We start from the raw sequence: 16,118 nt of genomic DNA, 5'->3' as shown, positions 1-16,118 counted from the left end.
GAACTTATATCTTGAACTATCTGTCACTGTAGTATTTAAAGGCAAGATTCTTTTTTGTTTGCTCATTTTTCTAGCCTACTTTTTGGTTTCAGACTTTATGTTAAAGTTGGGTTCTGATCACTTATGGCCTGACTTTCAAGCCATACATACTCAACAGGGGTATAGAAATATACCTTATTTTGCAGGAAAATATGAGGGAAATGGGATATGGGAAGGGGGAAAGATGATAAAAAGAAAAGGGACATTGGGGGAAGAAGTACTCGGTAGCAAAACACTTTTGAGGAGGGACAGGGTGAAAGGAGAAAATTTTCAAAGCAAGTTTGTCTGATATGGCCTCATTTCTCAAACATAGAGGAAACTGAGTCAAATTTATAAAAAATAAGAGCCATTCCCCAATTGATAAATGATCAAAAATATGATCTGTGTCCAAAAGGCTGCAAATTCATGCATATGCTTTGGCCTAATAACACCACTACTAGACATGAACACCAAAAGAGATTCAGAAAAAAATAAGAAAAGAAAAAGGGAAATAACCTATGTATAAAAAATATTCATAGCAGCTCTCTTCTTAGGACAAAAAAATTAAAAATTGAGAGTATGTTTATCAATTGAGGAATGGCTCAATAAATTGTGGTATGTGCTTTTCATGGAATATCATTATTCTGTCTGAAAAAAAAAAACCTGGAAAGTTCTCCATGAACAAGTGAAATATACTGTACAAAAAGTAATAGCAATGTTCTGGGATGACCAACTGTAAATGACTTAATTATTCTCAGTTCTACAATCATCCACAACTACTCTGAAGGACTAATGATGAAAAATCCTATCCATCTCCAGAGAAGTAACTGATTGTGTCTGAATACCAATTCAAGCATTCTCTATTTCTCTTTCTCTCACTCTTGCTCTCGCTTTCTCTCTTGCTCTCTGTCTTTCTCTGACACTCTCTCTCTCTCTCTCTCTCTCTCTCTCTCTCTTGCTCTCTCTCTAATTTTAATTTAATTTTTCTTGAGCATTTTTATTTTCATTAGGGTGACAGATTTATGTTTTCTTTCACAATTTTGACTTGTATGAAAATGTTTTGCATAAATTCACAATAAATATGAAGAATTCAAGAAAATATAGGAAAAATTATATGAACTGATACAAAGTCAAATAAATAGAACCAGGAAAACAATAGATATAATGACAATAATTTAATGTAAATGAAATGAAATTCAATTGTGATGTCCAAGTTCAATGAAGAAAAAAGAAAATACTCTGTCCTCTTTTCACTGCATATTGCAGAAGTATGGAGAGAGGAGTAGTATTCATAGTTGTAGAATGTACCATCAGAAAGATATGATCCTTCCCAAACTTTTCTCCTAATTTTTTTTTCCTTTTTCATCTTTGCTATAAGGAAAAGATCATTAAGGAGCAGGAAGAACGTTTTTTGATTTATTTCAATAAAATATTTATTAAGCACTTCCTATGTGCCAGACACTGTTAAATGCTAGAGAAAACAAATAAGGAAAAGGCAGTCCTTTCCCTCAAGGAGTTTACAATACATGAAAGAAGACTGAAAAAAGAGGATGTGAAGATATACCAGGGAGTAAGTGCCCAGTGTGGAGCCATTATGTAAGCAGAGTAGCTGATGAAAAATGGAGCATTACTTCAGACAAATTTGTAAATGAATGGAATGAAAAATAAATTAAAAAGTGAAGGCATCACGCAAAAAAAATTTAATAGACTAACTACATAGTAAAAAATGGAAGGATACGTGAGGGACAACCAGAATGTCACATTAATATTCAAGTGGTATAAAAAGAACTAATAGACTTTAGTTGGCTTGGGGCATCATTTGTGGCAGATTTGTGGGAGAATATGAATAATAGTCATTCAAAATGGACACTCATGGCTTAACTATGATCTGCACTATTGAAGGAAATACTCATCTTCATACAATAATAAATCCTTTGGTGTGTTGGAATAAGACTTCTATTCATCATTCCCTACTGTACATTCCAACAGTACATAAAGAAAATTCTCACAGAATTATACAAATATTTCAAACCCCCCCCCATACTTTGCTGTATATGTTTCAGTAGTTCCTATGAAGAAAGAATTGATCATCCCCATTAATTGTGGACTGCACACCCCCATCAACTGCCACCAATAATAGGACAAGCAAGCCAGCTCAGCAGAAGTAGCAAGGTATAGTAGGGGAGAGACAGAAGGTGACATGTCTCAGACAAGCACCAGCACCTAGTACGCTTCCCCTAAAATTAAAATGGAGATAGCTCAGGATCCTGAACCCCAAGACTTAAACTAGTCCAAACCATACATTAATCAGTGATGAAATTACTATGTGTAAAGGATCCACCTTCCTCACTACCATCAGTACCAACTTCTGTCCAATTGCCACTCCAGAGAAGGCAAACATAGGAGCCTTGAGAGCTGTACTACATTTCCTACCCCACTTCTTCCATTAGCATTTGCCACCAAAGTCAGACTGGCATTGTCAAATGATTCAACATCAGAAAATGAATGAAAATGATAATAAAGATGATGCATTACATCTGCTTTGCCTCTGAACTCTTAAGACCCCATGACCTTTCCATTTGACTCACAGCTAAAACCTTCTATGTGTACTATCATCTCCATTAAAATGTGATTGCTTTAAAAATGGGAGCAGTCTTAACCCTGTGCTTAGCAATTATCAAGTGCTATTTTATTAATAAATGCTATTTTATTAGCTATTACTATTATATATTGTTAAAATGCAATTATTAAATGCTTAATGCATGCTATTTTATTCATTCATTTAGAATTTAAGTATCCTGATATATGCACAAATTAATGCCCCAAAATTAATTATTAATATTATAACATAATCAACAGGATGCAATTTATGAATTTTTCTTTTTTCATATAGGAAGAAAGAAAAATTCATAAATTGCATCCTGTTGATCATAAGATGAATGTTAGAACAGAATTGGCATAATTTAAGATAGATTTTTCATAGTTTTTCTTTATCTACTTTTCTTTGTAGTTTTCTTCATCTAGATCAAAAATGGGCTGATGGAAATTCTGAAGGACAGAAAAATTAAGCTTTAGTTTGCAAATACTGCTTGAGTTCATGATCCACCAGGGATAAAAGTTTATATATATCTTTTTAGCAATCAAAATAAAGAAGAGTCCTAATATTATCCACAAATGAAGAACTCTCAAAACCTCAATTTTATTCTTATATAGTAATTTCTAATTACAGGGCAAAAAAAAATGAATATAAATAATCCAAAGACATTGTAGTACTAAGGGACCAGGCAATGTCTTATTTATGACCATCTCTCTCTGAAAGCTTATCACTGTGTCTAACACATAGTAAATGCCTAATAAGTATCCTTGAATAAGTTAATATATAAATTGCTCATAAACTTGTATAGTCTATAGAGAAATAAAGGAGCTAATCAGCATCTTACTAAACCAAAGTCTAATGAAAAGTAAACCAATTTTTTAGCAGCAGAAAAAATAGGCTTAATTCATATGTTTCAAGTCCTCTGCACTCTAATTCAAACTTTGAAAGATATGAGGTTTAAATTATTTAAAATAACTGAAAATAATTTCTTGCACAAAACCCAGGATATATTACTGGTTTTATTTTCTTAAGAATTTTTTTAAAAATTATCTTGACTTTTATTTGTATTGTTAAATGACAAGTAATTTCACAAAGAACAAAATGCTAGGCTTATATAATATTAAATATTTATTACTATTCCTACAAGATCTAAAATCTTAATAAAATCAAAACAATGTTTAATAAATAATTTTTACAATTTATGAGCCCTGATAGCATGTTAGGTTTTAACTTGAACATAGTCCCTTTCTTGGGGCTATTAGATAAATATTGATTTTTTTGTTTGAGTTATCTAACAAGATTTATTGACATGGCAATTCCATATTTTCTGAGAGGAATAATAAATCTTGTTAGGCACCAAGGCAAGAAGTCAATGTCAATACTGACCATTACTACATACATTTATCATTGTACTCATCTGAGTTGAGTGAGGATCCCATAAACACTTAGCTCAGTTTCTCTAACATATTCAGGGACATCAAAGACCCTTAAATTTTTCCAACATTCATTCATAATTGCAGTAGATTAAGTCCAAGTGCCTGGGAGTTTTCTTATACACCTTAAACTTGTTCCAAAAGATGCCTTTGTCACAAAGAGAAATGAAATGGTATATGACTGCAGAAATTTCTACATTTGACTTATGTTTAAGATTCTGTTGTGTTTCCTCTATGTTATTATATAACTATATCAATAAAAATATCTACACAATAGTATTAGTTGATTTTTACTTTGCAAGTCAAGCAAACTATGCCCAGAATGTCCAGGGTATTGAGATAGGTAGGCACTGAAGATAATATAATGTCAAAATTATACATACTGCTCTAAAACAATCCGAATAAAATTAATGTACAAATTCTGGTCAACCTGAAAACTGCGATGTAACATGCTTATCTGATTTATTTTCTTGCACAATGAGCAGAACAACACAATATTATTAGGATATTAAGTACTAATTGCACATTTGTAATTATTGTCATTCCATTCCTTTTCTTTCTTTAAGATAAGTCTTTAAATCCCGATGGCACAAACCACAGACTTGCAATGGTCACTTTTTTGCTTTACAAACTCTATTATTGAACTTTTTCTAAAATGCTTAAAAGAAACAGTTCAAAAAATGATGATTTGGTGATGAGATCAGTCTTAGAGACAGTCACTTGACCAATATAGGATTGCTGAGTGTTGGAATCCTTACAAAGTATTAAGTCATAAGAGTTGATAGAGACAATAATTATCTAATTTAGCATGGTTCAGTATGATTGATCTGATCCTACGAAGAAATGTTATGGGCCAGAACTTGAAACAAGGTACTAAGTAGAACTGATAGAAATAATTCTGTTCACACCTTTAGAGAGCTCATATAAGCAAGAAGCTCTTAGGGCCAGAGAGCACTCTGGGAAGAAACCCATAATCCCCCTCTTGGATCCCACAATCCCACTCTCAGAGAAGGAGCATAAATAGAGCTTCAGTGAGCCAGTCAAGTGAGTTCAGAGAAGCCTCTCTCGGAGGCGCAACCAGATTCATTCATTCATCCCACCATGGTGGCTGGCCTCCTGAACTTCCCCCACTGAGACCAAGGCTGGTCTGAAAGGCTTTCCAGAAAGCTGCCTAGCCCTAGGCAAGGAGACAAGACTCGGAAGGAGCACTCTGGGAGACTGAGAGCCAGAAGCCCTTTCTTGGAAGCAAGAAAGATTCCATTTTCCACCTTTGTGCTGGCTGGAGGCTGAAAAAAGCAGAGGCAAAGGACTAGTGGCAAGAACTCTTAGAACCAACGAGAGAGAAGGCCTCCAGAAAACTAGCCGAGCCCCAAGTGAAGGAGATAAGATTTTGGAAGAGACAATAAAAGACTGTACTTTAATCCCTGGCTGAATTTGGGGTGATTATTGATTTGAACTGATACTAGGGCTACCTTCCCAAGAAACCTGTTCTCACAGAGAACCATATTATATTTTAAAGACGAATACCACAGCTGAGGCTAAATGAATAATAAAGAAATTGATTACATTTACTTTACTACTACCCATCTGAAAGACAACCTGTCAGGTCTGAAATGGATTGTAACAATTTGGCAGTTGTTAACAAAGCTTCATCCAGCCTATTTAGTGTTAAAATTTTAAGCTTTTATTCCAGATTATAAATCCATGTAGCATGTAAAAAGTTTGAAATATATTTTCTTGGTAATTAATCATTTTATTAATCATTCCTAGCAAATAATTGATAAAGGAGTCAATAAAGTTCTTGAATTCCAAAAACCTCTCATGGAACCTGCTTAACCACTTATATTCCCTCAAAAGAATGTGTATTCCTAAGGGTGGCAATCAACTATCATTGGTTAACAACCAATTAAAAGAATGAATATTATAATGAAAAGTAGGCCCAAGCAAATGATTTGACTGGGGAACTATGACTCTAATCACTTAGTCTTAGACAAGGAGATCTATCTTTTATCCAGACTATCCTGGCCTACAGCAATCTAGACAAAAGGGGATCCACCTCTGCTCAGTACTGGCTGAGTGCAACACAATGGATCCAAATTCACCTTAAATTCTTTGTAAAATTTCCTAGTTTTCATCCACTCTGTCCTTCAGAAAACTAAGTTTCAATCTAATTTCCAAATGAGGGAGAGGTCCAATCCTGGATATCTCCCCAATATTTGTCTATTTAATTATTTCTCTCATGTGTAAAAGATGCTTGAATTCCAGTGCTATTTCTTTTCAACAATGCCATTAGGATAATTGTTTCCTTAGAAATTTTGAAATCTTCAAAGTATGACAAAATTCTTCATTAAATAATGTTAGGGAAGGAGAGTAGCTAGAAGGCATAGCAGACAGCACTTTTCTAGAATCATGAACACCTGAGTTTGAATTTATCCTCTGACACTTAATAGCTTTTTGACCCTGGGCAAGTCATTTAATCCCATCTGCTTCCAAAAAAAAAAAAAAAAAAAAAAAAAAAAGTAAGCATATAGAATTGCTTGTGCTTCTAAATGGAAGACTGAACCATAGAGAAAGGAGAAAGCATCTTCCAATCATAGAAAAGTCTCATTATTTTACTCATAAATAATCCCATGTGCAAACTGGAAAACCAGGATTTTAATGTGCAACTAACCAATTTGATTTAAAATTCCTGGGACTATTGACACTATTATCCTCTCAAAAAGGCAACAATTACAAATAAGAAAATTCTATTAACTCATTTTTAAAAATAGCCCACAAAGTACAGTCAATCTCAATGAAAGACTAAAAATCTGGATCAATAAATCCAAATTCTTTTGCTTTAAAGTAACCTGAGATAGAAATAGATAATTTTTTAAATATTCATTTTTAACATACTTATTTTTAAAGATTTTAGATCTTATAGAAACATTGGTAATCATTTAATATTATATAAGCATAGCATTTTGTTCTTTGTTGTTTTTTTTTAATACTTACACTTAAATAAATGAATTTTCAGTCAATCAATTCCACTTTATTAAGCATCTACCATATATAGGCATTATGGTAAATTCAGGGAATACAAAAAAAATCCCTGGTCCCAAAGAATTTACAATATAATGAGTGGAATATATTCAGAATAAATTGATATAATCAACAGGGGAGACAACTAACACCAAGGGGATAAAGAATTATGTAAAAGTAGAAAAGAAATCCAGAAGGGAGAGATATGAGAAAATTGTGGCCAATGAACATTTTTGGAATCTGAAGATAAAGTATCTTATACAAGGAAAAGCAAGGTGACCAGTGTCATTTAACAGAAGACTCTGTGATAGGATGTAAAGTATAAAATGATTCAAAAAGTAGGAAGTGGCCAGGTCAAATATTTATGAACTGTATGAAGATCAGACAGATTTTATATTTCCAAAATGACTGCATGTACTCAGAATTCCAGCAATAATATATTAGCTTATTAGGGACTGTTTTCTCAAATTCCTAATATTGACCAGTTTTTTTTTTCTTAAGTCATTTTGCCAATTGGCTAGGTTTAAAGTGAATAAAATCAAAGCAATTTTAATAGATAATTTTTACAACTTATGAGCCTTAGTAGCATATCAGGTTTTAACTGAACATTGTCTTCAATTTTGTATAATCAGAATGCTAAAGTAAACAAATGTTTATTTAAATATCTGTTGCACTGATCAAGTTCTCTACTTTTAAACTAATAGGGATTTTGATGATTAATGCTTTGTAACTTAGTTTGAGACCTTGTACTGCTTGGCCCTCCCCCTTCCTACTTTTTGTTTCTCATTATCTTAATATTCTCAACTTTTTGTTCCCCCAGATGACTTTTGTTAGTATTTTTTTAACTATTGATAATCTTTTGGGAGTTTGGTACAGGATTGAATAAGTAAATTAATTTAGACAATACTATAACTTGTATTACAGTAGTATAACACACTCACAATGCATATTTCTCCAATTGCCTAATTCTATAAAAAAATGTATTGTAGTTGTAATCATATAGAAATGTATACAATGTGTAGAAATGATGAACAGGACATCCTCAGAAAAACCTGGAAGACTAATATGAATTGATACAAATTGAAATGAATAGAACTAGGAGAAGATTGCACCCAAAAATAATATTATTATACTTTGATTGAATAATTGAATAAATTGAATAACTTAGATTTTCAGTAATTCTGAATGACTTAGGATGAAAAAAGTTGTACATCTCTGGAGAAAGAACTAATGGAATCTGAATGTTAATTGAAGCACACTTTTTAAAAATTTATTTATTTTTCTTGGTGGATTTTTTGGTCTATTTTCTTTTACATGACTAATATGAAAATATATTTTGCATGACTACACAAATATAAAGCATATCAAATTGCTTGTATTCTCAATGAAGAAGGTGAAGAAAGAGGGAGAGAATTTGGAACTCAAGCTTTTTAAAAAATGTTATGTTTAGAAGAACTGCACATGTTAATCCCTCCCTGATGTCATGATTCTCTTTGAGAATGAAGGACAAATAACAACAACATGCTTAACCTATATCAAGTTTCTTATTGTCTTGGAAAGGGAAGAGAAAGGGAGAAAAAATTTGGAATACAAGATTTTGCAAAACTGAATGTTGAAAATTATCTTTGCATGTAGTTGGGAAATTAAATAGTGTAAACATTTAAAAATAAAAAAATATTAAAATTATTGTATTAAGAAAAAATATTAAGAAAGATATTAAAAAACAGAAGTTCTTGAAGGAAACATGGTGGTGTGAGTGGAAACATGGTAGTGTGAGTCTGAGTCACAAGTTTTATTGTGACTTTTGTTTTTTATTATTAACTTTATCATGACCATTCATATTTCATTAGGATTTTGAAGCATAAAAAAAGTGCTGCATTTTTTTCTCTCCTCTTTTTTATCATTTTTTCTCACCTCCTAGTCATGAAATTTGAGGGTTTATATATATGTATATACATATATATATATATATATATATATGTTTATTTTCTTATATACATAAAAAGACTTTTCTGTTCCTCTAATTCCAAAGTTTAGACCTGACTCGATTTCTTTCAATGTAATTACTTCAACTTTAAGTCTTCTGGTCTATAACCTGCTTCTTTCATCAATTCATTTTCATCATGAATAAATTCAATATCATGGATGAAATTCAAATATCATGTATAATTTAAATACCATAAAAAAATTCAACATGCTCAATGGTTTTCTTTCTCCTAATTTCATTCTTCTCTTATGCTGAAATCCTGGATCCTAGGCATCCAGGAAAGGTCCTGCTTACCTACCCAAAGCTCCCCAGTGGATGACTGCTGAAGTAAATAGAAGAATTTTGGAAAGATATTTGCATGAATAAAATTGTTATTTCCTTTAAGCAGAATTATCATAATTAGATAAGAAACTCTGTGTATACATATATATATATAATACAACAAGGTCTTGACATTTTATCAATTAATCAATATCAATAAAATTTTATCAATTTATCAATATCAATCAAAAAATGTTTATTTTATATCAATTTCCTTTCCCAAATTAATATTGTGCAAAAGAAACAAATAAACACATTAACCATGCCTGACAGTAGCATTATGTATTTTTAAAAAATGTAAAAGTCAAAAATCTTTTATTGAACACAAAAGGTCACATTTCTATTTCATAATAATCACAAAAGTGGAATCTGTTTTTATTTGCCTATGTTCAAAAGCTAAGATATATTCATCTAAACTTCTTTGTAGTATTCTGAATAATATCACCATTATCACTTTATAGGGAAAAGATTTTCTTCCAAAAATTAAAGGGGCTTAACAATGATGAAATTATTTAACTTGTCTTTATACACAAACATATACATACATACACACAAACTAAATCCTAGAATATTATTAAATTCCTACAAAAAAGAAAATTTCTACCTTTTTTTTCAAATGCACATGTTCTTATACATTTTCATTCATAACTTTATAACCTTTGGATTGATTTATTTTTATCTCTGAAAATATTAAGATATTTTTATTATCATTTTATGAGCCATTTCCCCCTTTTTGAAGAAGCAAATATATCATGTTTATTTAATGGTGATCTTACCACTTCCCAAAGAGTAAAGGGATTTGTCAATCACTATTAGTTTTTAGATGGTCAGTGTCTCAATTTTCAGTAGTATTAATGAAATTCTGATTTCTGAATATAGATAAAAGCAAATATTTATGAAATCCAGCAAATGCAAAGTAATTTTAACATCTGTAATAAAAGTATAGTCTGAAACATGTGGAGTTGCATTATTATCAAGAGTAATTTAATGTCAACAAAATCAATTATTAGAGGAGAAAAATGATACATTGTCTGATTTTCTAATTAAATTTTCAAGAAATGGTGGGGAATAGTTTATCAATATATAGATAATACAAACTTTTTTTAAAATTGATATCAGACATGAAATAGTGACTTTAGAATCTGAATGTAAAGATCTGGAAGGTCAACAAAAATGTTTTGTCTGCAATAATTCTTTCACTTATAACAGAATCTGCTCCTTTGGTGTCAAATAAGTACACCTTGTCCTTCATTAAATATAACTTTGTCCATTGTTACATTTTATCTTAATAAATGAAATAAATTAATTTTCCTGTGAAGACAGAATTTAAAAAGTAATTCTTTAGACCAGGAAGATAAATGCTCCAGGGATAGGGGACAGGAGAGACAAGGGTAGGGTGATATATGATTTAAGTATATACTTAAAGATAACAACTATTCAAGAAGTATTGGGGCATCTGGAGACACCACTCCTGAAGTAAGGAAGAATTGAGATTAAAATCTGGTCTCAGACAACAGGCAAGTCACTTAACCCTTTTTGCTTCAGTTTCTGTATCTATAAAATTAGCTGAAGTGGAAATGGCAAACCACTCCAATGTCTTTGCCATGAAAATTTGGATATGACTGAACAATAACAAAAAGAGGTCTTCGTGTCAAGCTTTTGGGGGATAGGGGGATGGCGAGGAGGAATCATTTTCAAGCTCCTATTTTATAGGTTAGCTAGAAATACACACACAGAGTGAAATTGAAAAAAGAATTAAATTTATAGAAGATATCAAGTGGATAATGGATAAATGAGTTGTGGTATATGAAAGTAATGGAACACTACTGTTCTATAAAAAAATAATGAACAAGCAGATTTTAGAAAGACCTGTAAAGATTTACATGAATTGATGCTGAGTGAAACAACCAGGAATACATTGTACACAGTAACAGCAAGATTGTGCAATGATCATCTATGACAGACTTGGTTCCTTTCAGCAATTCAGTGATCAAGGCTACAACAATAAACTTTGGATAGAATATGCCATCCACATCCAAAAAGATAAGTATGGAGACTGAATGTAAATCAACACTTATGTTCTCTTTTTTTTCTTTTCTCTTTTTTTCTTTGCATGGTTTTTTCCCTTTTGTTCCGATATTCTCTCCCAACATGATTCATAAATATGGTTTTAAAAAATGAATGTACATGTATAAATAAAAAAATTAAAGAAAATAAAATTTATAGAGAGTAGTTTTCAACATAGGGTTCTTTATTTGTAAAATGATGGATCTCTTAAAGTCCCGTCCACTTTTAAATGTGATTACTTAAATAGATTTGAGGTAAAACTTTAACCTTAAAATGAAATGATGGGATGCAACCACATCTTCTCAGAAAACTTTACTTATTTCCTTGGTCAAAGTATTGCATTGGGAAAAATGGGACCAATGGTCTAATATTCAAGGAATATGAAAATTATCTTGACTTCTACAAATCTGAATAACCATTATTTGTTTATACTAGTTTTTAATTATAAAGGAATTCTCCAAAATACAGTGCTCTTCCATTAAATGACACTGCTTTTCTTCCTCGGACTGGATGTGAATTTAGACAAGGTTATTTTGAGCATCCCCCAGTCATTGTCTATCACTCTGGCTCTGCCAATCAGTTTAGATTTAACATAAGTTTCTAACTGGTGGAAGGGAGGTTTGTGATAGATGGAAAGATAAATTTTACCAAGTCTACCATACCCAGTTTTTGGAACCAGTAATATAGGCCAGAGTAGCCAGGCACTTTTCTGGGTAATAGGAAGATACACCAAGTTCAGATAAAATGATTGCTGACCCTAATGGAGATTATATTTCAGCAGGAAAACAAAGACATACAGATAATTGCAAAGCACATCTATGTGATATAGAGAGCTTCAAAACAAAATGTTATGTGAAATCCAAAGAGGAAAGAATATTATTACTGGGAAAGGTTAAAGGAAGGTTTCACAGAGAAGATGCTATTTGAACTATTCTTCAAAGGATGGATAGAAAATAGTGTGAAAAATACATAAAAGTGTAAAAATATATGCAGAAAAGCACTATAATTGGAGGCACTAAAAGATTTCTGAGTATAGACTTGACGGGACTATATTTATACATGAGGAATATTCTGTAAAGAAAAGATTAGAAGGCCATGACAACGGCACAAAGAAGCAGTTCCTGCAATGGTCCACCGGGGTAGTAATCATCCTAAAATGATTATAGTAAGATTTAAAAAGAGAATGCATTTGAAAGAAAATGCAACGGTAGCAGCAATAGAACATGTTAACTGAACATAAGAAATAATGGGAAGGAAAAATCAAATACACAACACAAAGGTTTTGAATGTGAGAACCTGGATGAACTGTAAAAGGTCCATCAGCTTCACTGGACTGTAAGACTCACAGAATGCTTGGTACGTCTACACACAACAGATAAACATGTTCCCCATGCTAAGTGTGAAAATGCCCAGCTTCTGACATCAGAAGAATAGTTTTCAAATCAATCTGGTTTATGAATAGAAAAAAAAAAAACAGGATTTTGAAGGGAAATGCTGTTCCTTTACCTTCTGTGAAAAAGCATGCAAATAACAATGTTGTTTAATTGCAAATATGCTAATTTCTATACATCATTTGATTCCAATTCAGAAATCATAAGCCTTACAAAGGGTGTGTTTAACATAATATCATAATCCAGATGTAAAGTCAACCATCCAATTTAACAGATATTTTTAAATATCTGGATCACCCAGGCAACTGACAATGTTTCTTTGCACTGGGAAGTAGTAAATTCCCCCTCACTGAAGATCTGTAAATAAAAGCTGGGTACTCAGTTGTTTGGCATATTATAGTAGCACCTTTCATTTAAATACAGGAAGGATTAAATGTCTTCCAAGGTCTTTTCCAACATTAAGGTTCTTTTCATAGTAGTAGGGAGGTAAAGTCAGAGACAAGAAGGCAGCAAGCTGTCCTTCTGTACTTTCTGCTGAGTGCTCTCCTGTAAATGCTGATATAGGTAAATTAGATGGGAAAAAAAAGAGATCACTATGTCAGTTAATCAGTGAAAGTAGAACCTAATAGGACCCAAAGGACTATTTTCCCCAATTGCTGAATACAATTGTTTTTAAGATAAAAAGAAAAGTGAAGAATCTTTTCTCTTTTTAGTACTATTCACCAGTATATCAAGACATGAATTACATGAAAAATTAATCTAGGAAAAGAAGTGAAAAAGATTATAGTGAAAGCTGACTAGCAACCAACACAACAGCCACCAGATCATCATAGAATAAAATGACAGAATCATGAAGGAAATAGTAGAAAAGCAGAAGTAATAGCAAATTTCTTTTATTAGTCCTACCTACAGACTATACTTTTTTACCTCTTATTATTTTGTTCACTGTCATTATTAAGGGCAAGATTAAAAAGTAGCAGTGCTGTATCTCGGGACAGTATCTTTAGAAAAGGAGTACTCATTCAAACTGTAATAGAACTGTCTAAAGACAGTTCTGCCTTAAGAGTATCTGTCTTAGAATCTCAGATTCAAATCTTTTTTGATAAATGAAAAGATTCAGGTCAAGAAATGTGTTCAGTTGGTGGGAATGGGCATAAATAAAATGAAGGATTTTTTTCTCCCCAGATCCCATACCTAATTATGAAAGCAGTGAACAAAAATAGTTTCAATTAAAAAAAACTTTTTAAAAGTTAATACAGAAATATGTAAAACATCATAATCTTAAGGATCTAATTAATATTTCCTTTATAGATATGACATCATGTAAAACAAAAAAATAGACAAGTTAGAAAACACAACTAGAAGCAAATCAATTGACAAGCGTTTGTTAAACAATTACTGTTCTTAGGCACTGTGTTAAGTGCTGAGAATACAAAAAAAGGCAAAAACATAAAATAGTTCCTTCCCTCAAGGAGTTTATAGATTAATGAGAAAGAAAGCTTTATAGGATTAGAAAGAATTAAATGATATTTTCTTTCACTGTTCTACTGTAATAGACTATTAAGTCATGTCAAGTTGATCTCTGTAAGATATGAGATGAAGTATTACATACCTGTAATAATGTAATAATGTAATAATGATGTGTAAGACACATCAAATTAAATATAATATTACCAGATCAAACCTCTGTTACAGTCAGAAGTGGCATTCAACAGCCTACAACAAAAGGTCTAAGATGTCACAAAGGTTGGGAATGGTTTCCAAGTTTAATGCATATAAATTTGGGACCATCTAATGAATTTTCCTTTACATACAGTTCAAATATCATGCTAAAAAACCGATGGACACCTATAATCACTATCATGGTGAAAAGGCAAGGTCTTTAAGTGCCAGGGGAAAATATCCAGCAGCAGAAATTAAGAAAAGCCACTGTTTCATGTTATAATTTGATGTGGACAAATCATATGTTTTGCTATTCAATCAATAGGCTTTATCAATCTGTCATCACTCAAAAGCCTCAAGATATGATAATGGATGTTCTTAAATACATTGCACTTGTTTAACACTTGTAATTCCATTAGACTTGGTTAACACTTGTAATTCCATTAGACGTTGGTTTTGCTCATCATTAAGGTCCTGAGGAATCCCAATGTGATTTGAGAGATCATCCTGGTTTCAGAACTACTACCCAACCCTCTATTGCTTGCATTTAGCCACTGAACTGGCCTTAACTCTTATGGGGGCTTCTAGGACACAAAAAATGTACAAAGCTGGATTCTGATCAATGTGCAGTCCTTTTTAGGGAAGTAGAAAAGGAAAAGGTTGATTCTTTACTTCTGTTCTCACAGAAAAATCTGCCCGTAGGTCTTCTACTGGAGCTCTTGTTAGTTTGCATCCCCCTGTTCAAAGCACTGACTGGTTTCAAGTCCATTTGTGGGAACCTTTATTGGCTTTTTAATGGCAGCTTCCCTCCCTTACTGGAATTTGTATTGGCTTCCTACTCTGATTCTTCTCTATATCTTTAAGAGCTTCTTACCTAGGCTTGTATAGGGTTTCCCTACTCTGACCCCTTCACAATCTCTTTCAGCTTCTGGCATCTTTGGGAGATGCTCTGGTTTGAGTAAGAGAAAATTTAGTTCTCTTTCTCTTCCATTCTCTTTATCATCAGTCTTTCTGAGGTCCTTTTTCACATATTTGGTTGGATTTATGTAAGAAAATCAGGTTCCTTCCCAATCTTTCATTTCACTATCATACATAGAAGTCCAATAATGTCCATTTGGAAATGTTATATCTCCTCTAAACTATGTAAAATTCCAAGTTTTGTAAGGAAAACATCAAAGCTCACATATCCTAGTTAGAAAGAGAAGTTCACCTGTAAGTAAAAGAAGTAAGACCCAGAGAATTTAATTCTCTCCCAAGACCACAAGGTAGCAAGTAGTGGAACTGAGTTTTACACCTGATCCTTTGACTCCAAATTCAGAGCTCTTCTTACTACACTAAACTACATGAGAGTTCTTTAATAAACTAGAAATCTAACTTTATCATTAGAATTGACAGCATTTTAGTCTCCTCTTATATTAACTTTTTTTAAAAAGTTACAAATATTCCAAATTTAGTTCAGTTCAAGTATTTTAGATAAACTGAATATTAATATAACAATAAAGTACTTTGAAAACATGATAGAAGATATATTATCTGATCTCTTAGAGACAAGTGGTAAAAAGAGAATGAAGTACTTGTAAAGAGAGAAACTCCAACCACAATATCAAGTAGCATGATATGAA

The 16,118-nt window shown here is 32.1% G+C and overlaps 1 protein-coding gene across 6 annotated transcripts in view; it reads right to left on the bottom strand.

Moving 5' to 3' along the window:
• Positions 1–16,118, bottom strand: part of LOC100925754 — a 205,356-nt gene that overhangs the window by 103,841 nt on the left and 85,397 nt on the right. The window lies entirely within an intron of this gene.

The sequence above is a fragment of the Sarcophilus harrisii genome, chromosome 1, assembly GCF_902635505.1.
Source record: "Sarcophilus harrisii chromosome 1, mSarHar1.11, whole genome shotgun sequence".
In the NCBI taxonomy this organism is placed as follows: Eukaryota; Metazoa; Chordata; class Mammalia; order Dasyuromorphia; family Dasyuridae; genus Sarcophilus; species Sarcophilus harrisii.
Note: the sequence above shows the minus strand (reverse complement) of the source record. Positions and strands in the feature narration are given on the sequence as shown.